General features: G+C 37.1%; 1 non-coding gene across 1 annotated transcript; it reads left to right on the top strand.

Moving 5' to 3' along the window:
- Positions 1-3,300: 3,300 nt before the first annotated feature.
- Trnav-cac (transfer RNA valine (anticodon CAC)) lies at positions 3,301-3,373 on the top strand. The gene has a single exon. It is a non-coding gene; the product is annotated as a tRNA-Val (tRNA).
- The last annotated feature ends 20,135 nt before the right edge of the window (positions 3,374-23,508 follow it).

Below are 23,508 nucleotides of genomic sequence, written 5' to 3'. Positions count from 1 at the left end.
ATAAAATTAAATATTTTCCACAGACTCATACAATTAGGATTCATCCTTGGTTCATCGACCATACTATTTAATGTCCCCAAAAGGCCTAACCATTTGGCCCACATGGTTTCCAGGTTTTGATGGTGCTTTTTCCTGTGACTGGCTTTGGTTTGCCAAGCCCCATTTTCTCAGGAAAGTCATTTTCATGCTCCAGGTTTGCTGCTAACCCTAATCTAACGTAGAGAAATTAACAGAGTCAATTCCTCCAAAGTTCATAATATCAGTTAGGAAACTTCTCCCTTCCTTTTGATGATGCATGGAGAGGATTGTAGGTATAGAAATCGACAAAACTGAGCATCAATCCTGGTCCACCACCTTCTCACTTACTAGCTATTTGACTGTGAACGATTTAATCCCCCTGAGTCTCAGATTCCTACTCTACAAAATGAGGATGATAACAGTATCTATGAAGGACTGTTGTAAAGAGCATGGGAGACAATGATTGTGCCTTTATTTTCCAGGGATTGCCTTCCCCCTTTCCATCCAAGCCCAGAGTCAGCTTTAAGTCACCTGCCTGGAGCAGGGGTAGGAAGAGGGACTAATCTGAAAATTGAAATAGTGTACCAGATTCTTGGATTCAGTTTTCAAGGGCCAGATCCTCCTGGAGAACAGAGATTCTCTGAAATGCAGAACAGCAGTTTGAGAGGGGAAAGAAAGATTTTAAGACCTAGAAGACAGTAAGATTCTTTTGGGCAGAGGTAAGAAAAGAGAAGAAGAGCTGAAACCTCAGAGAGTCTAGGAATGTGGACCCCAATCCTGCTTTCTGGGAGGAAAAGACTCTAGAGATGGGCCAGAATCTCTACAGGGACCTGAAAGGTTTGTCATTATAAACAATTGCAGTTGCTTGTCCTAAACTATCCTATCTAAAGTGTGTTACATTCTTACTTCTCTTAAACAAGGAAGCTTTTCTTTGTTTCTTTCTTTATTTGTTCTTTTTAGTTATAAATGACAGTAGGGTGTATTTTGACATATTATACACACATGGGGTATAACTTCCCTTTCTTGTGGTTGTACATGACATGGAGTTTCACTGGTCATGTATTTATATATATATATATATATATATATATATATATATATATATATATATATATATATAATATATGAACATAGGAAATTTCTGTCCAGTTCATTATACTGTTTTTCCTATTCCCAACCCCCTCCCTTTCTTTCATTCCCCTTTGTCTATCTGACAAGGAAGCTTTTCTTATTGACTTGGTCATTATGCACGATCATTACTGGGCAGCTCTAGTGAGTGATGCCTTCGGGTTCTTTCAAAATTGGTAAGATCATTTACCTCTGCATTCCATGGCCCCAGATTGCTGTGCTAATTGATGTTTGAATTTTCTTTCCCTATTTTTTCTCTTGTCCCTTTATTACCAACCATCTCTTGTCCAGTGTCCCGTCCTGCCTGAAGTCAACAGAAGTTCTTCTGTGTGTGTGTGTGTTCCAAAGTTCTTTTCTTAATTTTTTATTTGTTTTAATTAGTTATACATGACAGTACCCTGCACTTTGATACATCATATATAATGAAGTATACTTACTTTTGTGTGTGTGTGTGTGTGTGTGTGTGTGTGTGGTGCTGGGGATTGAACTCAGGGGCTTGTGCATGCTAGGCAAGCACTCTACCAACTGAGCTATATCCCCAACCCCACGAAGTATAATTTCTCATTCTTCTGGTTGTACATGATATAGAATCCCACGGTTAAATATAGTTATATATGCATATAGGGTAATAATGTCTGATTCATTCTACTATCTTTCTTACTTCCATTCCCCCTCCCCTCCTTTCACTCCCTTCTACCTAAAGTAGCTCTATTATTCCCTAGCCACCCCCCATTGTGAATTAGTATGCACACATCAGAGAAAACTTTCAGCCTTTGATTTTTTGGAATTGGCTTATTTCGCTTAGCATAATATTCTCCAGCTCCATCCATTTACTAGCAAATGCCATAATTTCATTCTTCTTTAATGCTGAGTAATATTCCATTGTGTATATATCACATATTCTTGATCCATTCATCCGTTGAAGGGTACCAAGGTTGGTTCCATAGTTTAGCTATTGTGAGTTGAGCTGCTATAAACAATGATGTGGCTGTGTCACTGTAATATGCTGATTTTAAGTCTTTTGGGTATCAATGGAGGAGCGTTCTAACTTGCTAGTACAAACTTTGCATGGGCTTAGAAATGAAATAAAAATTTCTTCAACTTGAAAGATAAACAGATTCTGAGTGACAGACCAGGTGCTATGGTTTAGATATGAAGTGTCCCCCACAAGCTCATGTGTGAGACAATGCAAGAATTTTCAGAGATGAAATGAGTAGATTATGAGAGGTGTGACCTATCAATGAATTAGTCCACTGATGGATTAACATGGTGGTAAGTGTAGGCAGGTAGGGTGTGGCTGGAGGAAGTAAGTCACTGGAGGGTGTGCCTTTAGGGCTTGTATTTTGTCTTTGGGTGAGCAGAGCTCTCTCTGCTTCCTGGCTTTCATTTCCTGAGCTGCTTCGTCTTTTATGCCGTCTGTTCTGCCTCACCTTGGGCCCCAAGCTGTGGAGGTGTCTGACCATGGACTGAACCCCTGACACCATGAACCCCCAAATAAACTTTTCCTCCTCTACATTGTTCTTATTGGGTGTTTTGGTCACAGCAAGTTGACACCAGGGAGAATTATAATAGATTTTGTAACATCTGTTTTAAATGATTATGTTATGGACTGATTTGTGTCCCCCTCAACCCCAAATTTCCTATGTTGAAATCCTAACATCCAGTCTAACTATATTTGGAGACAGAGCTTATAAGAACGTAAGGAAGGCTAAATGAGTTCATAAGGGTGAGATCCTAACCTTACAGAACTGGTGTCCTTATAAGAGGAAGATTTACGAGAGAGCTCTTTCTACCTCTTTCTCCATATGCACGTAGGATAGGCCATGTAAGAACCCAGGGAGAAACAGTTATCTACAAGCCAGAAAAAGTGGCCTCCCCAGAAACCAACCGTGATAGCACCTTGATCTTGGACTTTCTGCCTCTTGAACTGTGAAAAAATAAAATTCAGTAGGTTAATCCACCCTGTCTTTGGTATTCTACTCTATTGTGGTAGACTGAGCACACCGATACAGATTTGATAGAGATTCTTTTTTTGTTTTGGTTTTGTTTTCAGGAGTGGGGTTGGTTGCTAATTTTCAGCATTCTGCCTATGTCATATCAGCATGGAGTTACAGGATAAGTAAAAAGTTCCTTTAGAAATCCAAACATGAGGCTGGGGATATAGCTCAGTTGGTAGAGTGCTTGCCTCACATGCACAAGGCCCTGGGTTCAATCCCCAGCACCACCAAAAGAAAAAAAGAAAAAGAAAGAGAGAAAGAAATTCAAATACAGTATTATCAAATAAAATTGATGATGATGCTCCATTATCAATCTATTGAAAAATATTTTAAATCAAATTCCAGTGCTACAGTTGACCTTCATCTGCATACTTATGCAGTTAGTTTTAGTGGTTATTATTATTAGAGTACAACTTATCAGCACACTGGTTACACAACTAAGCAGGAAAAAATATTTGAAGTCCTTTAAGTGACAGTGTTTTAATTAAACTCTAAGTACATTTTTGCAATTGTCACTACAAGTTTTCCCAGTGTACCCTCAAGAAATGTAATCATTTTGATTCTCATTACAATAATTTCTTGCAGAGGTACAGAAAATAAATACAAGTATTGTCTGGCAGCTTTATTTTCCTTTTCTTTCTTTGTTTAAAAGAATACCACCAACTACTTAAAAATAGCTGTGTTGAGATAAATGAGATTAGCCATTCAGATGGAGCCCATTTTTACCTTCATAAATATGCTTTTTTGTTATTGTTTTAAAAGGGAAAAAAGCCCAGCTAGCTAATTAATCCTATTTATGCATTACTTAACTCACAAAGAAAAAATAAAATCTTAATTTGTTTCCTAGATTATTCTACATCAGGAATGAACAATTACAATTCATGTGCCAAATCCAAATTCAACCACAGGTTGTTTTTTAAGGCCTATACCTAAGGATGAAGATGAAGATGAAGATGAAGAGGAGACAGAGACTTTATGTGGCCATCAGAGCTTAAAATATTCACTGTCTGGCCTTTTACAGAAGGAGTTTCCCAAGTGGTGAAATTATGTATTAACCTTGGAGTAGACTCTAGGAATGGTGGAATAATAGTATTCATATGAAGTCACAAAATAGGGCCAAATGTTCAAAGTTCTTTCACATTTGTTCCTCTTATAGTGAAAATATCATCTAACCAATCACCATTAAATCATAGAGTCTATGGAAAAGTTAAAATATTTTGGAAAAGTGTGTGTGTGTGGTTAATCACTTTTATTCCTCTTCTGATGGTGAGAGTAGTTCCATGGTTCTTACATCAGAATAAAGGAAGAGGCACTGGGTAGAGAGATTCAAAAGGCAATGATCCACAGAAATCAATTGGTTGCATTTGGTGGCAAATCAAAGCAAATTTAAGAGGAACACTTCTACATAGGGCTAAATAGATCACAGATGTTAAATCTACCATTTAATTTCACTGAGAAAAAAATCAAAAGCTAAAAACATTTGCATTGTTCTTGGAAGGTTCCTTTGATAGCCTGACTCTGTCTTTTCATCAAGGATATGTTGCTGAAGAAACCTTATTTATACTGCAAGTAAATAGGTAGAACTGTAACAAGAAGTCTTAAAAATAAAGACTGCTTTTGTTGTGAGCAGCTACCCCATGCAGAAGGTAAAGAACAAAAGAGCATACCTTTTCATTAAGTGTTCAGTGGGATAGGTGGAAGGGTTCTCAATCTTATTTTGGTTCAAAATCAAATACATCAGATGAGTAAAGAACATTAGGAAATAAAGACGGGAGGAAAAATGCATATCTTCCAAAATAAAGAAATGCAATTTAAAATAATCTTGAAGCATCTTTTTGTGCTGATGTCAAATTAGCAAGATTTTTTTTCATGGCACAAACTTTGTGTGCTGACAAGTTTGGAGTAAAACTGTTACACATTTACTGCTATAGGGTGGGGTGGGAATGAGGGCAATATCACCTGGAAATAAGAAAGAAATTAGGAAAGACAATAGAATGAATCAGAGGTAACTTTCCTAAGTGCATAAATGAATACATGACCAGTGTAACTCCACATCATGTATGACCACAAGAATGGGATCCTAATTAGAATAAAGTTATACCCCATGTATGTAGAATATATTAAGATACACTCTACTATCATATATACTTAAAAATAAAAAATAAAAAAAATATAAAACAAAAGAAAGAAATTTGGACCCTATATTAAAACTCAGGAGAGGTCCCTTCCCTTTGGCGTAGAATGCCCACTTTGGGGAAATTATTATCTTAAGGAAATAATTCAAGAAACAAAAAACAGTCTTGAATCATAAAGATGTTCACTTGTATATATAAAAACAGGTCATTGGAAATACCAAATATTAAAAATTAGGAGTTGTGAATAAATGATGTTATACTGACTTCAGAGACAATGTATAGGTATTAAATCCTAATAATAAAGACTGTGGAAAACATTTTAGGATATTATCAAGTCAGAAATACAAAACAGTATGCACAATATGTTTATAACTATGAAATATATATTCATTAGACAAAAGCAAAAGCAATATGCACAAATAAAAAGTTATATTGGGGGTAAGTTTGTATAGCTATGGATGCTTTATTGGCTCTAATATTTTGTAATGTTAATATGATAAATTTTCTCCACTAAAGAAAAACTTTGCTGGGCGCAGTGGTGCTCACCTGTAATCCCAGCAGCTCGGGAGGCCAAAGAAGGAGGATTGTGAGTTCAAAGCCAATCTCAGCAACTAAGCAATGCCCTAAGCAACTTAGTGAGACCCTCTCTCTAAATAAAATATAAAAGGTCTTGGGATGTGGTTCAGTGGTTAAATGCCCCTGGGTTCAATCCCCAGTGCAAAAACAAAAAAAGAAAAAGCAAGAAAGGATGAAAAGAAAAAGCTTGCTGAGCTGCTTACATGTGCATATGAGTGAGTCCCTGAATGAAGCTAGACCAACTAGAATTTAACTCATGCCTTCCTGGGCTTGTTTGAAACTCGGCTTCCTGATGCTTAGTGATAAAACAGCTTAAAAGTGACCAGTAGCATAGAAGAGTTTCCAATCTGCTTTATGAGCCAGCCAGAGACATGAATTCAGAATCTCAGTCATTTGTCAAACTTTCTCCTTTCTCATTCTGCCTCTAGACCTTTATTTTTGCTAAGAGAGTCCTGCTGAGATAGTGTGTGAGTATTACCAGGAAAGCAAATAAATGTAGCTTTGTTTCAAACTGCTATTTAGTAGTCTTCCTTTTTTTTAATCCTTCCTATCCAATTACAATGGGATGTATTATCTATAGCTCTCATTAATTTAAGGAAATTCTCTGCCATGGAAGTTTCCTCCTTCCCAATAACACCAAGGACAATTTGACTGCAAGAAAGCATCTCATAAACCTCCACTCCTCCCAGAACACAGCCAGCCCTCTGCCCCATCACTAAGTAATCCTTTCTCTTATGGAATGCTAAAATGCTTCCAAATTATTCACTTGAACCTTTGCAACCAACCAGGAATTGCCAAACAAACCTAAAGACCATTAGAAAGTCTCCTTTCCTCCCCCCCCACCAAAAAAATCCCGCCTTAATAGAATGTTCGCCAATCAGATACTATCTTAGTATTTCTTCACTTTCACTGTAAATCTGCCTATTCTAACACCTTTGAGCCCTTGCTGAAATGACAGTGACCTCCACAAGAGTTCTCTTGCTGCAAGTTGATGAATAAACAGCATGTGTTAATTTTGCCCCAAACTTAGTTTTATTTTTGACACTTTGTTTTGTCAGTTTTTCTAATCTTCAAATAATTAAAATGATACAGTTGAGGAGGATTTAAAACCTAGTGGTTCTTTAGAATCATAAGACAAATTCTTTTAAAGGAAACCAAAAGTTAAACTTTTAGTAGCTCAGTTATGAAACAATGAAAGATAAAGAAAAGATGAGACAAAATTTTAAAACTTAGAAATTTGAGATTTTAATCACATCTCAAAACCATTTAAATTAGAGAGAGGCATTTGACTGAAATCAGATCATTGTACCAAGATTTTTTCCCCTCTGGACTCATCAGGAATTTTACCAAAGTCACTTAATTTCTGTTTCTCTTCCAGCTGCAGCTTCTCTATCTTCTCAGCCTTCTTTTTCTCCTTCTTATGGTCAAAGTGACAGAGAATCACAGGGCCACAGGAGATCCATCTTCAGCTTCAATTTGCAGTGTACAGCACACCACACTCTCTTTTCCTCTGCCCCAGTCCCCCACCATCATGTCCTGAGATTGTGAAACCTGCTTAGAATGCTTCCCTCATACCAATCCACAAGTAACTGACAATAATTTAGTGCTAACCCTTGTTGTGGATTCAGTTATGTTGCCTGAAAGATATGTCCAAATTCTAACACCCAATATCTCTGAATGTGAACTTATTTGGAAATATGGTCTTTGAGGATATAACCAGGTTGAGATGAGGTTATGCAGAATTAGAGTGCACCCTCAATCCAGTGGCTGGTGTCCTTATAAGGAGAGAAAGATTTGAAGAGACAGACAGGCAGGGAAGAACACAGAGGCAAAGATCAGAGTAAGTAAGGTACCTACAAATCACAGAGTACAAAGACTTTCAGGTATATTCCAGAGCAAGAAGAAAGACACAGAACTGACTCTCCTCAGAGCCTTCAGAGGGAGCATGATCCTGCAGAATTCTAGCCTCCAAAACTGTGAGACACTAAATTTTTGTTTTCTGAAACCGTTGTGAAATTTTGTTATAGCATCCCTAGGAAGCTAATACAATCTTCTTGAAGCCAGATTTAAAGTTAGGTAGTCAGTGTAGTTAGGTAAATCGGGTCTAATATCAAGTAAGATCCAAAATGGAGGCCATGTTGAGAATGAATTCCGGGAAAAGCTGAACAACTCTTGGAATGTTCGGGGAAAAGCCCAAGGCCCAGAGCCCATCCCAAAGAAGTGTTAATGAAACAGCTCCCAGAAAACTTGAAGATGCTGACTCAAGTCCTTCCTGCCCAGATTCCTTCTTTGGCCTACCTGTGTCCTACCCCTCGGGCCTTCCCACCTACATTCCATCACTGAAGGAACTATAAAATGGGGGGACAACCACACTTCCACGGATTCCACCTCTTGGGTCCCCTTCTTCCTCTGGGAGAAGTCTTTTCTGCTGTCCTTTAATAAATCCTCTACTTTCCACTCTGACCTTGCCTCGGCATGCTTCTCTGGTGTTATTCTTCAACATTGGGGAAGCAAGGACTCATCACCGGTCACCAGCAGTAACATTCTTAGGCTATTTGCACTTAAAAGATGCATAACTCTACTGATGGAATGCAAGAATCAGAGAGCTAGCCAGGTACAGTTGTGCCCCTCTAAAATCCCCAGTAGCTCGGGAGGCTGAGGCAGTTCGAAGGATCGCAAGTTCGAAGCCAGCCTCAACAACCTAGTGAGGCCCTACTCTCTAAATAAAATATAAAAAAGGGCTGGGGATGTGGCTCAGTGATTGAGTGGATTCAATTCCCAGTACAAAGAAAGAAAAGAAGAAAGGAAGTATGGAAGGAAAGAAGGAAGAAGGGAAGGAAGGAAGGAAGGAAGGAAGGAAGGAAGGAAGGAAGGAGGGAAGGAAGGAAGGAAGGAAGGAAGGAAGGAAGGAAGGAGAAAGAAAGGAAGGAATGAACGAAGGAAGAAAGCAGTGAGATGATGGGGAAGACATTTTAAGAGCCATAGGAACTATGGGTAATTACCCTTAATGTACATGATGTATTTTAAGGCAAAAACCAAACACTTGAAGAGAAGTGGAAGGTAGTATGGTCCACAGTTGGGAAGAAAAGGAGAGAGAAAAAATCACCCTAAGTGTCACCAAATGTTATTCACACATGATACCTTGCTCTGAATTACTAAATTGGGAACCCATCATTTATAGCAGGTTAAATTAGCTTAGTCCCCTAATCATCCTCTTCACTTTTTTCTCTCTTAATCTTTAACCATCTCAAAAAGAAACTCCACTAGAAAATAGGCAAGGAAAGAAGAGAAAGCAGTCCATATAGGCTTTTACAAACCATGTGAAGATTATGGAAAGACTAATTTGATTTTGTTTTCACTATATTTTCCCTTCTCCCAGAGAAAGGAGAAAAGCTTTCAAATTCCTTTATCTGAGGGATGGGAAGATTGTACAGCCAAGAAGGTGAGGTGCTGCTACACAGCAGAATATGAAGCACATATACTTTTGGGATCTTGTTTTTGAGAAACTAATGTGACTCCATTTTTAAAAATAAACAAATAACAGCAGCTTCCACCTCAAGGCCTGTCCTAAGGAAGGGGGCATGACCCTTGTCCTTGGAAAAACCCACAGAGCACTCCTAGGCACATACCCACCCTGCTGAGTTGTTTGTCTATAAATAACAGGAGAGGTCTGTGGCACCAGGTGTCCCTGACTCAGTCAGGGTAGGTGGGGACCCATAGCAACCCCCTAGCAGCCACCAATCAGCATGAGACAAGGAAAATACCTGGGATGCCAGATGACACCCCAGTAGTTTATGGTGATTGATAACATGTTGGGAAAACATATAGTTTAGCACGTACACCCCTCGTGGCCTAAACCAATCAGTTCAAATGAACCCCCCCCCCTTGCACTAATCAATCACCCCTACCCAACTTGTTCCCGCCATTGAATGTGCTAATCAATGTTAAGAGTTGTTGTTTCATTTTCCCGCGGTATGGAATGATTTGCTGTGTGATGTTGTGACGCATAGAGTATCCCCCAAACCTATAAAATCTCACTGAAAAAGGACCGGGACTCACTCCCTGGCACCACCACGTCGGGAACTGGTTGTGAGTCCAGGCTGGAGCTTGCAATAAAGACTCTTGTGTGATTGCATCGGATTCGGCTCCTGGAGGTCTATTGGGATCCCACAAATCTGGAATAACAGTTTTCAAATTTGTTGAGCTTATTAAGGTGACTAAATTAGGTCTTAGGGGAAGGAATAAGTCTTTTAATTGGAGTTAGAAATTCCAAGATGGAAGCAGCTAAATCAGAGAAGGAAACAGCACTCCTATGTCTGAAAGAGAACACTGACCCCTGACATAGGGAGGATCTCTGTAGGGAAAGTCACCAAAAGCTCCCAACAAGGATTCCCCAGAGGCTACTTATCCAGAAAGCAGCCTAGACATAAAAGATAAAAAGCACAGAAACTAAGTGATCTAAAATCCTAAACACGAGAGAAGGAGAGAGGAGGAACTTGTCTCTACCGGAGATAGTATTTCTCACAGCCCAGGAAGGATAAACACTAGTATCGGCTTTGATTTTATTTTAGAAAAATAAGAACGCAAAACAATGTTTCTTGCCCACTCAAGTTTGTGAACTCAAGAAAGAAGATTCAGAGGAGGGGATGGGGGATTAATAACCATGTAGTTTGAAGGTTTATATGAGGATTTCAGTTTTGCAATGTTTTACCGGGGCTCAATTAATAGAGTTAGGAACTGACATGAAAACAATTGTTCTTTATTTGTGAAGAGGTTTATTGCTACCAAATGACAGAGATTCTGCCTGTGTGTGGGACCCAGGTGTACCAGGACCTTGTTCTATATGACAATTAAAGTAGTTACCCACAAAACAGCTCTTTGGAAATTGAACTCTTGATGGCCATATTAGAAACTCTGAAGTGGAAAGGACTTAGTCTTTGGGCAATAAAAGCAGCCTTCCTGTTCACGTGCCACCCCATAAGTGCCAAATGCCTGGAGCAAAATCCAACTTATTTTAGTTTGGTTCCCATAGGGTAATGTGTGATCAAAGGTTGCGTTGACCTTTGACTGAGACATCAAATTTGCAATTACATTTTTAAAAATGGTTCCCAGTTTTGAAATATGCTTTTAAACAGTTTAATCATTTTTAAAAAAATTTTAAAACTCACAAATAATAGTAATCAATGCATGGAGGACTTTCATTTAGCATTTTTCCATGACGGATGATAAGAGGACAACATTAAAGTAGATGACTATGGAAACTAATAGTCAACTGTTTATAGAAAAAAATAATAATTTATGTTTAGAAATAGAGTCAGGAACTGACAAAACGATTACTGGGGATTACTGGGGAGTTCAACTTCTGATATGACAACATATGGAGCTCCATGGACCTACTCCCAGCTAAGCTGATGAAAATTACTTTTCTGTGAGTGTGTGTGCCTGTGTGCGTGTACTGCTACATTTCCAGCCCATTTTTTACTTTGAGACAGGGTTTTGCTAAGTTGTCCAGGCAGTCCTCAAATTTACAATCCTTCTGCCTCAATCTCCTGAGTTGCTGAGATTATAGGGATGTGCCACCATGCCCAGCCTGAAAATTACTTTAATGTCTCCAGAAATAGTCTTATGGGCATACATCAAATGAAACATTTATTCTAGAAATCTATCAAAACTCAAGAAAAACTATAAAAGCCTGTGGTATGTGAGCCCAAAACCCATGCCATCCCTCCCACCTCCCAAATATAAAAGATGAAAAATCCACTCCAGATTCATATAGCAAATATATATATATATATATATATATATAAATATATATATATATATATATATATATATATATATATATATATAAAATCTCCCTTTCCCTATCCTCCCAGTTAGAAGGCTATCATGCCATGAAGGTCAGGACAACAGCATTTTACATCTTTTCCCTAGCTAGCTATTGCTGAGGTTAAATGGTTAAATTCTGGGTGAGTTAAGCAGAGGTGTTTGCTCCCTTCTTCTACCCAGCCTCCAATCATGGAATAAAGGCTCAATGCTGCTACGAAAAGTAGAGTCCCATTTGTCTTTGCCCTAATTCCTGAGGCAGGGTTTTTATGACAATATAGAAGACTGGGCTAGCTGTCCTATTCTATCCACCAAGCATTCAGTTCCTAAATTGGGGGTGTCACTCAGACAAGAAAGCCATTGACTTTAACCAAAGAACCAGAGCCTGACTAAGAATGTTTGCCTGGGGAGAGAAGTAGACCATAGAATAGAGAGTTCCAAATCCCAAATCAAAGGAACTGACTTTATTCAGAAAAGACAGTGGAAAAGTTGAAGCCAAAGGGAATTTTTGAGAACAGCAGAAGTTGTGCTAGAAAGAAATCATGAAGAGATTGGTAGATTCATTGATGATATAGACTAATTATAAAGACGAGTATAAATATACATTTATACTCCTTTCTTTGCTTAACTACTTTAAAATCGATATTACAAAATAATACATATATAATGCATCATTGGTCCTATAACATATAGAAATATGTTTGCCAATAACAGCTCAAAGGAAGTCAATGGAAACAAAGCTGAATTGGGCTAAGGATATCATTCCAAATGTTAACTAGAATCCACAGGAACAAATATAGAGAGCCAAAAAAGCTATCATTATATACTTATTCTCACTTTTTTATCTTAGTTGCTATAAAAGACATAAAATTATAGAAAGAAATAATTGCAACAGTGTATTGTTGGATTTGTAACACTTACAGATAAAATACATAGGAGTAAAGCCACAAATAGAAGGAGAGCACTAGAGATTTAGAAGCAAAACATTTTAGATCTCTCTAGAATGAAGTTGGCATAAATCTGAAGCAATTTCTTATGAATAACTAAAAATATATAGTGAGAATAATCATTAAGGAAATGAAAATACTACATTATAAAGTATTTATTTAATTGCAAAGAAATTAGTAAAATATGATCAGAGGAACACTAAAAATATAAAGATATAAGAAAAAAATGACAACAACTAAAATGGCAGGCATAAACCCAACTATATAAATAATAATATAAATATGAATGAATTAAGTAATCTAATTAAAGCCACAGATTGTCAGATTAAATTAACAAGTTCTTACTTTATGTGCTGTACAGAAGATGAAAATTAGATACAAATATATGAAAAGCAAAATGATGCAAAAATATCATGCAAAAAAAAAACAGCCAATAAAATTGAGTGGCTCTGCTAATATAAGACAAAATAGATTTTAACACACACACACAACATGACTAGAAATAAAGATGATCATTTTATATGATAAAAGATTGATCCATAAGGAAGATATAACAAGATAAACTAAATATATTAGTACCTAACTAATGGTGCGAAAATACATGAAGCAAAACTGACAGAAATGAAGACCAAAGTAGACAATTCAACAATAGAGACTGCAGTACCTCACTTTCAATAATGCACATAAAAACTAGTCAGAAGAAGGGCTGAGGTTGTGGTTCAGTGATAGAACACTTGCTTAGCATGTGCAAGGCACTGGGTTTGATTCTCATCACTTTATATAAAATAAAATAAATAAAATAAAGGTCCAAACTAAAAAAAAAAGATAATGATAAAAAAAACCTAGTCAGAAAGGCAATGCAAATAGAAGACAACCAACACTATAAACCAACTAGGTCTAACAGACATCCATACAACACTCTATCCAACAAGAAAAAAATATATATTTTCCAACTGAACTTGGTATATTCTCAATGAAGAACCATAAAATGAGCCTCAATAAATTTACATGGATGGAAATAAAATATGTTCTCCAACCACAATAGAACTAAACTAGGAATAAATGATACAAAGAAATTTTGAAAGCTCATGAATACATGGGAATTGAATAATACACTCCTAAATAATCAACAGATCAAAGAAAGAATCAAAAGAGAAATGTAAAGACATGTTGTGAGAAATGTAAATGAAGATGTGACATATCAAAACATACAGTATGCTGCTAAAGCAGCATTTCTAAGAAATTTTATAGATATTGACTGTTATATTTTAACAGAAATAGGAAAACTATTTCTAAAATTCATATGAAATCTCAAAGCACCCAAAATAGTTTAAATAATCTTTACAAAGAAGAACAAAGTTGGAGGACTTACTACAAAGCTGCAGTCATCGAAACATTGTATCTCGGCATGAAGATAGACATACACACTAACTGAATATAATCAAAAGCCCAGAGATAAATGTTCATGTTTATGATCAGTGAACAAGAGTGCCAAGACCATTCCATGGGAAAAGGACAGTGTTTCCAACAAATGTCAGGAAAACTAAATATCCTCATGCAAAAGAAAATTGGAACTCAATCTTGTACCATATACAAAAATTGACTCAACATGCATGAAGACCTAAACATAGGAGCTAAAATTATAAAATGACAAATAGTTCAGTGTGCCTAGAGCAAAGTGATGTCTGGAGTAGGGGGATGGGGAGACATGAGGTAGAAGGGCAAAGGCAAGAATCAGATCATGAAGAAACTTGAACTTGGGGGAAATTAATTTTTAAAAGTTTAACAGGAGTTAAGAGGGTGAGCATTAATACAGAATTATTGGTTGCAATGAAGAGAGTCGACTAGAGGGGACTGGAAAACCACTAGGAGGCTGATGCTATAGTGGAGGAAAGAAATGAGACAGGCCCAATCTAAGCAGTGGCAAAGGAGAAAGGGAAAGATTAAAGATATAGAAAATAGGGATACTCCTATAGTCCCAGCATCTTGGGAGGCTGAGGCAGGAGGATTACAAGTTTAAAGTCAGCCTCAGCAACTCAGGGAGGTCCTAAGCAACTCAGTGAGACCCTGTCTCTAAATAAAATACAAAATAGGGCTGAGGGTATGACTCAGTGGCCAAGTGCCCCTGAGTTCAATCCCCAATACCCCCCACCCCCAAAATAGGGATGCTAATTAAAAAGGCTTTATAAAGATTTTAAAATGTATATAAATCACCTAGTACAGTGTCTGGTACATTAAAGTTTCTAAAAAGAATTCTTGTTAATTGCAAGCAGTTTGGAGGAAATAGATGTATTCTCTATCTTCTTTCAAATAGTTACAGCAAAACAGCAAAAGTATAATGCAAAAATTCATCAGAATTGGAAAACCTGGGTTTGTGTTCAGCTCCAGTGCTTACCAGTATCCTTGAACATATAAATACCATTTTCCTCACTGAAGTGGATTTAATTTTTTTTTAGTTGTAGATGGACACAATACTTTTATTTTATTTATTTTTATGTGCTGCTGAGAATGAAACCCAATGTCTCAGATGTGCTAGGCAAGTGCTCTATCACTGAGCTACAGCCCTTTGAAGTGGATTTTTATTGATGGTTTGGAGGCTTCCCAAAATTTGATCCCCTTTCCTATGGAAGTAGGGAATCTTATTTGTGAACCTTGGAGGAAGCAGCCACAAAAGTCACAAAACCCAGACCAGGCAGCTAGGACACAGGCAAAGAACTCAGGCTCAGCCAACTGGAGATTTTGGTACAATGGAACCTCCCATTTAGTGGGGCACTTTGGTCTCAACATCCAGTGTCCCTGGCAGTAGAGCCAGCAGAGGTAGTTGACGTTTTGCTATCTCAAAAATACCCAAGATACACTCTTCTGTAAATGGACAGAATATCTATTTCACAAAATTTGAGGGTAAATTAAATATGAAAAATTGATTACATAGCCTGGAACATAATAGATGCTTAATAAATGTTTCTTGAGTTTATTTAGGAAGCTTCCCAGAATTTCTCATTAAGAGTTAAAGAGTTTCCAAGCTAGCTCCTACCTAAACACAGAACTTCCAAGGATTGTTTTTTCTAGTTCCCATCCCAGTTAAGTCTTTCTCCTTGCTCACCACTCAAAGTTCAAAGTACACTTAACTCTGATATGCAGAATTCAATTCCTTATGTTTCATATTTGTACATTGTATCTTGCCCTCTGGTTAAAAAGTAACTACTTTATCTGGTGCCTTCTGAAAGGCAAGATCAGAAGGTTTAAGAAATAGCTTCCTTTCCTCAAGTGTAAGAACTGGGTGAAGAACAGAAAACTCAGGACCAGAGAAATTTCAACGGCTACAATGAAACAAATAGCTAAGTACAAGATATGATCTTTGGCAGCAAATATTGCCACAGAAAAGGAGTTTCAGGTGACACTGCTCTGAGCACATGGGTATTCATTAGGGTCTATTTCCCAGTCTTCTTCCCCCACTCCACAAGGTGGGAAAATTTCTTCCATTCTTTTAGTTCCAACTGTCACCTCCAAAGTTGGTAGGACCCACATAATAGTGGACATTGAATACCAAACTGAGAAGTTTGTACTTTGTTCCTTTTAGGTTGTCTAATAGATTTGGAACATTTTGCTTGTTTTTAAGAATACTGAAGGTTTTTGATCATGGAGGTAACACACACATCAAACTAAAGGCAAAAACAGAATAGCTCAAAAACATCCAGGAGTTTGGAAAAGGAACAGAGAGTAAATGCTCAGTGGGAAACTTCCTGTTTCTTTTATCCAAGGATCTTAGCAGAAACACCAAGCTAAAAAGAGAGTATTCTCACAGTAAATAATAGATGGACAAATGGATGGAAGGACGTGAGGTTGGAATAATTAATGGGGTAGGGACACTGCCAAGGCATTTTTTTCCACTTGATAATTTAATTTAGATATCATTTGGGGTTCCTCATATCTCAAATTGTAAGCATATCACTTTTTATATTTTCAGTTTTAACATTCATTTCTACTCAACAACTGAATATTAAGCAAGGCTTTACAAAGCTTACTTCTTGTGAAAACGAGCAGGTCCTGTGAACCTGCCCAGTCAGAATGGATTCAGGATGCAGTAAAGCAATCCTGAAATGACAGCTAACAGACAGGGCATCTACATCTTCAGGAGAGAAACTGAGACACTCAGAGGAGAGTCATTTCAATGGAAGAAAACGGTGACTGTAGCCAAGGTTGTCCTGGAGAGACTGATGAGTTTTGTTACACGCCTGAGGGCAGTACTGCAGAATATTTCCAACTGGGAATAAATCAAGAAAACCTGGTAAATTGGGTTTCTAGGCATAAAGGTAACCAAGCGTCAGGAGCCAAATTAGCTTTCTGGCATCAGAAATCTTAGAGTAATAAATGTAAAGAGATCTTTCCAGAAGTCTTCATGTAATTTTCTGTTTCTTTAATGCATTGCTGTCCTTATTGTCTTTTAAAAATTCTGCATATGGTCTCTTGTTTCATGTTTGTTTGTTTGTTCTATTACTCTGATGAGTCTTTGCACAAATGCCCTAAATTTTGCTTTATAAACAAGTAAAATCCTGACTTCTAGCTGGTAGGCACTATGCCCTAGGAAATGACTTCATGCCAACACTCTCAAGTAGTAGTTACAAACAGTGGAATGTGCGTAAGCTGCTGTCTCCATGGGTGCTAATTGTAACATGTCAATGGAAGAACCCTGTTCCTCAGGCTGGCGGGCCAAGCCTCCTGCTGCTGCCAAGTATTACAACGTTCAATGGGAACATCATTTTTGACACTGACAGTTTAGAATTCAGTGATTGCCCTCACTGGAGGACTCAGAAAGGCATAAAATAAGAAAAATATGCTGAATTTATTTAAAATGTACACTGCTGATGAGAGCTAGGATACAGAGGTAGACAGAATACCAGATGGGAACATAGGATGAATCAAAGATCCAGTGTTTGAAGAACAGCATGTGGTCTATTTTGGCTGAAACATTTGGAAAAGGTAGGGAAGTATTAATGGATGAGGCTAAGCATAATGAGTTGATATTTAACTTGGTAAACTGTGGAAAGCCATAGATTTTTTAAGTAATTAGCTAATGTGACTAGGATTATTAATTCATTGTAAAAGTATAAGCTAGGTTAAATTGAGGAGGCAGAGAAGACCAGAAAACAAGTTAGGAGAATGTAATAGAGACAGCTAGCTAACCAATAAAAATACGTCCTTCAATAGAGTAGAGTTGTACATGAGAGTGGCTCTCATGTACATTATATCAGACATTCTTGATATTTCTATTTTTCACCTCTCCCCTGTCTTTCTTCCCATTTCCTGCCTTCACATCTTGTTCCAAGAAGAATCCAATGAGGTGGTATTCTGTCTTAGTGATTAAAACCCTTGTAGAATTTTTTACCCATTTATGGTGAAATAAGGAGTCAATTGGGTGATTCAATGGCTTAATGCAGGCCTCATTCCAAATATCTTCTTTATATTACTTAAAATTCAAACACCTAGAAAATCACTCATTTAAAATACACATATGCTTTCATAGATTCAGTATGTCTTTCTTATGTTGAGAGACAACCACATGCCCTAAAGATGAACCAGGTGACCTTGGACTATACCGTTATTAGTAGAATGAGTTGGACAGAACCAGATAGAAAGCCCTAGACTGGCAGGTACACTCAAGATACCCAGCCTTCAGCTAAGCATGCCTGTAATCTCCCCAGCTCTGAAGGCTGAGACAGGAGGATTGTGAGTTCAAAGCCAGCCTCAGCAAAAGCGAGACCCTAAGCAACTCAGCAAGACCCTGTCTCTAAATAAAATACAAAATAGGGCTGCGGATGTGGCTCAGTGGTTGAGTTCCCCTGAGTTCAATCCCCAGTACCAGAAAAAAAAAAAAGATACCCAGCTTTCAAACAAAACTTCCCCAAGAAAATCAGACTGCCTCACTCCAAAAGTGAGTTGGGGAGACCTGAGTGCTTGGGAGGATGATAGGAACCAAAAGTCAAAAAGAAGGGCAAGATCAAATCCTGAGTCAAGTCAGGGCAGATCCTTGTGTGAAGCAGATGATACACAGAGATAAACAGAACCAAGTGAGAAGACTTGTTCCTGAAACCACATCAATTGCTAAAGTCTTTCTACCCTTTATTTCTAGTACATGGACATTCAGACAATAAATTGTCTCTCTACCCCCAACCCTGAGGTAACTTGAGAAAGTAAGTTAAAAAAGCAAACTGGCACAACATTTAAACAAACTTACAGAAAATGTTCTCATATTCCTAATTGTCAGTACCAATGTTACTCTAAATCATCTAATTTTATCAATAAAGAGCAATATATATTTATATGGTTGGCCAAGATATACTTCCTATTCCTTGTCCTTTTCTCCTGTAACACTATTTTTAAAATATTTTTTTAGTTGTAGATGGACACAATATCTTCATTTTATTTATTTATTTTTATGTGGTGCTGATGATCAAACCCAGGACCTCATACGTGTGAGGCAAGCGCCCTGCCACTGAACCATACCCCCAGCCCACTTATCACTATTTTCTATACATATTTCCAAGTAGCGGAATACTCAAAAAATTGACTTCCACCTACGAACCACATTTACGAGTTTATATATCTAGTTTCAGATATTTGAGTAGTTCTGTATGATTTGCTGTTATAAAAAAGCCATGCTATAAACATCTTTGGACAAATTTCTTGGGTTTTGTTTGTTTATTTTTAGTTTCACTGGGATTTCTTCTTACAGGGAAATAACTAGATTAAAAGATACAGGGTTTTCATTCTTTCTTTTTAAAACCTAATGTCAAAATGTTACCCAGAAAGATGCACATGTTGTTGAAAATACAACTAACCCAAAAATATTAAATTTTTACATTTAAGTGAAATGGGAGTATCTATAAATCTATCCTAAAGAAATAGCCAAAAATATACACAATTACTTATATAAAAGATGGTCAATATAATACTATTTATAACACTGAAAATACAAAAACTAAATATTCAGACCACTGGGGAATATCTAAATAAATTATATACATATATACATGTGCATGTGTGTGTACTTTTTATTGACATGAAAATGTTTCAAAGACTATTGAAAGACATAAAAAAAGTCTACAATATAAAGGCAAGTGAAAAACATATTATCAAATACTAGTGCAATATAATTTCATTTATATAAGTAGAAAAAATTGTTCATGTGCAAATACATATAAAAAGACTGCATGTAAATACACTGTGATGTAGTTATATCTTGGCGTGTTATTATTAGATTGTATACATTTTATAATCAAAAGAGCAATAAATGTTATGTCAATAAGTACATTATCAGTGTGGTAGAATTCCAGACATGAAATGCCACAAAGGGTGTTGAAGTTAAAATAGTTAAACAAGCTTCTAACAAGTCAAACATGAATGTGAACTTAACTTGAAAGCAAGTGCATGTTGGAGCTATAATAGGGGCAAGGAACTAAAAAAAATCCATTATGAAGCAGAAAACTTTAGAGCTTATGCGGGAAATGTCTCATAGACAAGCCCTAGACCAAAGACTCTTTGATCAATAATCTCAAACAACCTATTTTTTAAACTGAAAGGACTGACCTTTGTCATTTAACAGTGATACAATAAAGAATGTGTCTGGTCTTTGTCCTGGCACCAAGCTTCAAAACCCCTTGGAAATTTCTGATAGGAGTATCTTTTGCTATTCATAACAAGCTCTTTTCATTCATATCTGAGTTTATGCTAATAAGATGACTTATGGGGGTCCCCTGGACAGCTTGAGAATAACAGTTGGTCACCAGAAAGACTAAGCACATGACTGAAGTTCAGAACTTTCTTCCCAGTCTGGAGCAAGGGGAAGGAAGTTGGAGATTGAGTTTGATCATGTGGCAAATGATTTAAACAGCCATTCTATGTAATGAGATTTAAAATAAAATCTTGACCCTGAAGCTCAGTCGAGTCTGTAGGTTGGTAAATACATTGATGTTCTTGGAAAATGGTGTACCCTGATTCCATGAAGAGAAAGTGCCTCTCCATGCTCTTTGCTCAGATCCTGTCCTAGTTATCTCTTTCTTTTGGCTTGTTTCTGAGTTGTATCCCTTATAATAAAACTTTAATCATTAAAACAGTGCTTTTAGTGAGTTCTGAATCATGCTAGTGAACTATTGAGTTTGAAAGAAGTGATCATGGAAAACTTCAAATTTGTAGTTGGCATGGGGACACTAGGACCTATGGCTGGCATTTGAGGGAAGACTTTTGAGACTGAGTATGTTAACATGTGATCTATGCTAACTCCGGGTAGTTAATGCTAGAATTGATTTGATTTGTAGGACTCCTACTTTGTGTTAGAGAATTGCTGTCAAAGAGAAATCATTACACAACATGTACAAAGGGCGAAACAATTCTCAATAGCGTTTAGGCAGAATTTTATTACCTATGATGCTTATGATGATACTACCTGCAAAAACAGATGAATGCCTCATCCTTAGTGGCTGAATACAATAGAGTTTTATTTCTTGCTTATATATTAAGTCCAAAATGGCTGTTCCTGATTGGGAGGCCTTCCATCTTGGGTCTTCACGTTCTCCTGGGCCTCAGAGTCATCCACACTCATTCAACAAGTATGGAAAAAACATGGGAAGTTATATATGAAACTATTGTCTTTAATGTAGACCATTTCCAGCTACAAAGGATCCTGGTAATTGCAGTCTAGCTGTGAATCCAAGAAGAGAACAATGGATTTGGTGAGCAAGCAGGCACAAAAATACAAATAGTTTCCTTATTCTTGAAAATACTAACTAGATTATCTAGACTTTTTAAAATTTTTTTTAGATGTTGATGGACCTTTGTTTTATTTATTTTGATGTGGTGCTGAGGATCAAACCCAGGGCCTCACACATACTAGGCAAGTGCTCTACCACTGAGCCACAGCCCCAGCCTGAGAATATTGAGACTTTTAACCTGATTAATCTCAGTAGTCAAGAAGTTATGATGACTTAATTTATAATGAGTTAAGTTCCTCATTGTTGAGTGTAATGTTAACACATTTTAAAATGGAGTATAACTACAGTGCTTCAGTTCATTGCAAGAAAAAAAAATTTCTTCAGCATCTACCATCTAGGCCCAATAATAAGCAAAGGGTGTACAAAGAGGAATAAAATTTAGTATTGCCCTACAGACCTTATGTATGGTAGAAAACCTTACAGGCCAGTGGAGCTTTCCATTTAACTTTCATGCATCAAAACTATATACTAATCAATGCAGACAAAAAATACTTAGCAAATAGAAGGACAGTTTGAAAGTAGAGATGCTTTAAAAACACTGTATCAATAGCACATTAAAAAATAAGCATATTATTCAAAGAAGCAGATGGACATATTGATGGATGCACGGACAGATGTTCTGGTATAATTTCAGAGAAAACTATTTTAATTAGTGTACTAAAACACATGAAATAAGATTCAGAAAAATATGGCTGACCTAAGGAAATAAAGAGACAAGCCACTTTTTAAAAACACTTTTTTAAAAATGTAAAGCTTCCAGAACAGACAGTTTTCAATTCAGGCACTGGTTTTGTTTTAAAACTCATGTTGAAAGTCAATTATTTGGAATTCTGAGTGTGTTTTCCTTTAGAAGCAATGTCATGAAAGGTTGTTTAGATTCCCAAGCAAAACCAGAGCTCTCTGTTTAACCCATCATGAGCCTGAGAGATTGCAGTGAGAATCCTATTTTTTATGAGAAAATGCATCTGGTTTCCAACTCAGAACTGCTACCACCATTCCAGCAAAGATAACAGCATGTGAGATGGTGAAGACATTGTAGTCCAACTATGGCTGAAGCAGCAAAATTCCTTACCATTCCAGAATACAGAGTGGAAAAATGTGTGTTTTCTGTCACTGTCACAAAATACCACAGAAAATCAACTTAAAGGAGGAAAAGTTTAGTTTGGCTCACAATTTCAGAGGTTTCTGTCCATGCTTGGTTGGTCCCTTGCTTTGAGGCCTATGGCAAAGCAGAATATCAGGGTGGGCAGAATATGGTGGCTGGGAATGAAAATGAAAGAAGGAGCCAGGATTTTGATGTCCCCTTCAAGAGTGCACACCCTGGGGCTGTGTGTGGCTCAGTGGTAGAGCACTCGCCTGGCATGCGTGAGGCACTGGGTTCGATCCTCAGTACCATATAAATATAAAATAAAGCTATTGTGTCCACCTAAAACTAAAAAGTAAATATTAAAAAAGAGTGCACACCCAGTGACCTAATTTCTTCCCACTAGTCCCCACCATTTAAAAGTCTAACCACCTCTCAACATAGCCACAGGCAGAGAACCAAGCCTTATAATACATTGGACTTTGGGGAATATTCCAGAACCAAACAATAGCAAAGAAAGAGATGAAGTTTCACAATGGATAAACATTTCTTGGCTTTAGTAGCTGGTTAACATCTGTGGCTCCAGTTTTTCTTGAAAACTCAGAAGACCTCAGTGCATTCGCAAGCAGCCAAAATCAGCTTTTTGGTTCAGCCATTCCCACCCTTTCTATTGTCTTACTCTTGTTGGCTGCACTTTTAAAATTTACCTGTCCAGCATGATCATTAGCAATAAATGCTTCCAAGAGCTAAAGCAAAATAAGAACTGAAAAGTCTTAACTTTACAGAGATGGAATATAAAACTGAGGGACTCCATGACTAACATGTATCTGTTTTCTGTGTAAAATTGTAAGTTCATTTTATTTGTTAAAAGCAAAGTAAATTTTATTTGTTAAAAGTAGATCAGCTGAAGTCAGTAGGTCATTATTTTCCATGATCTTGTCTCAGGAAAGTAGAAAACATGTATACGTCCAAATGATTTTCATAACAGAAGGTATTTCTTGAAAAATCATCTCCCAGAATGTCTGGATT

Source organism: Marmota monax, unplaced genomic scaffold (assembly GCF_021218885.2).
Source record: "Marmota monax isolate L192 unplaced genomic scaffold, Marmota_monax_Labrador192_F-V1.1 WCK01_AAM20220418_F8-fsc00182, whole genome shotgun sequence".
NCBI classification, from domain to species: domain Eukaryota; kingdom Metazoa; phylum Chordata; class Mammalia; order Rodentia; family Sciuridae; genus Marmota; species Marmota monax.
This window is presented reverse-complemented; position numbering and strand designations above follow the sequence as displayed.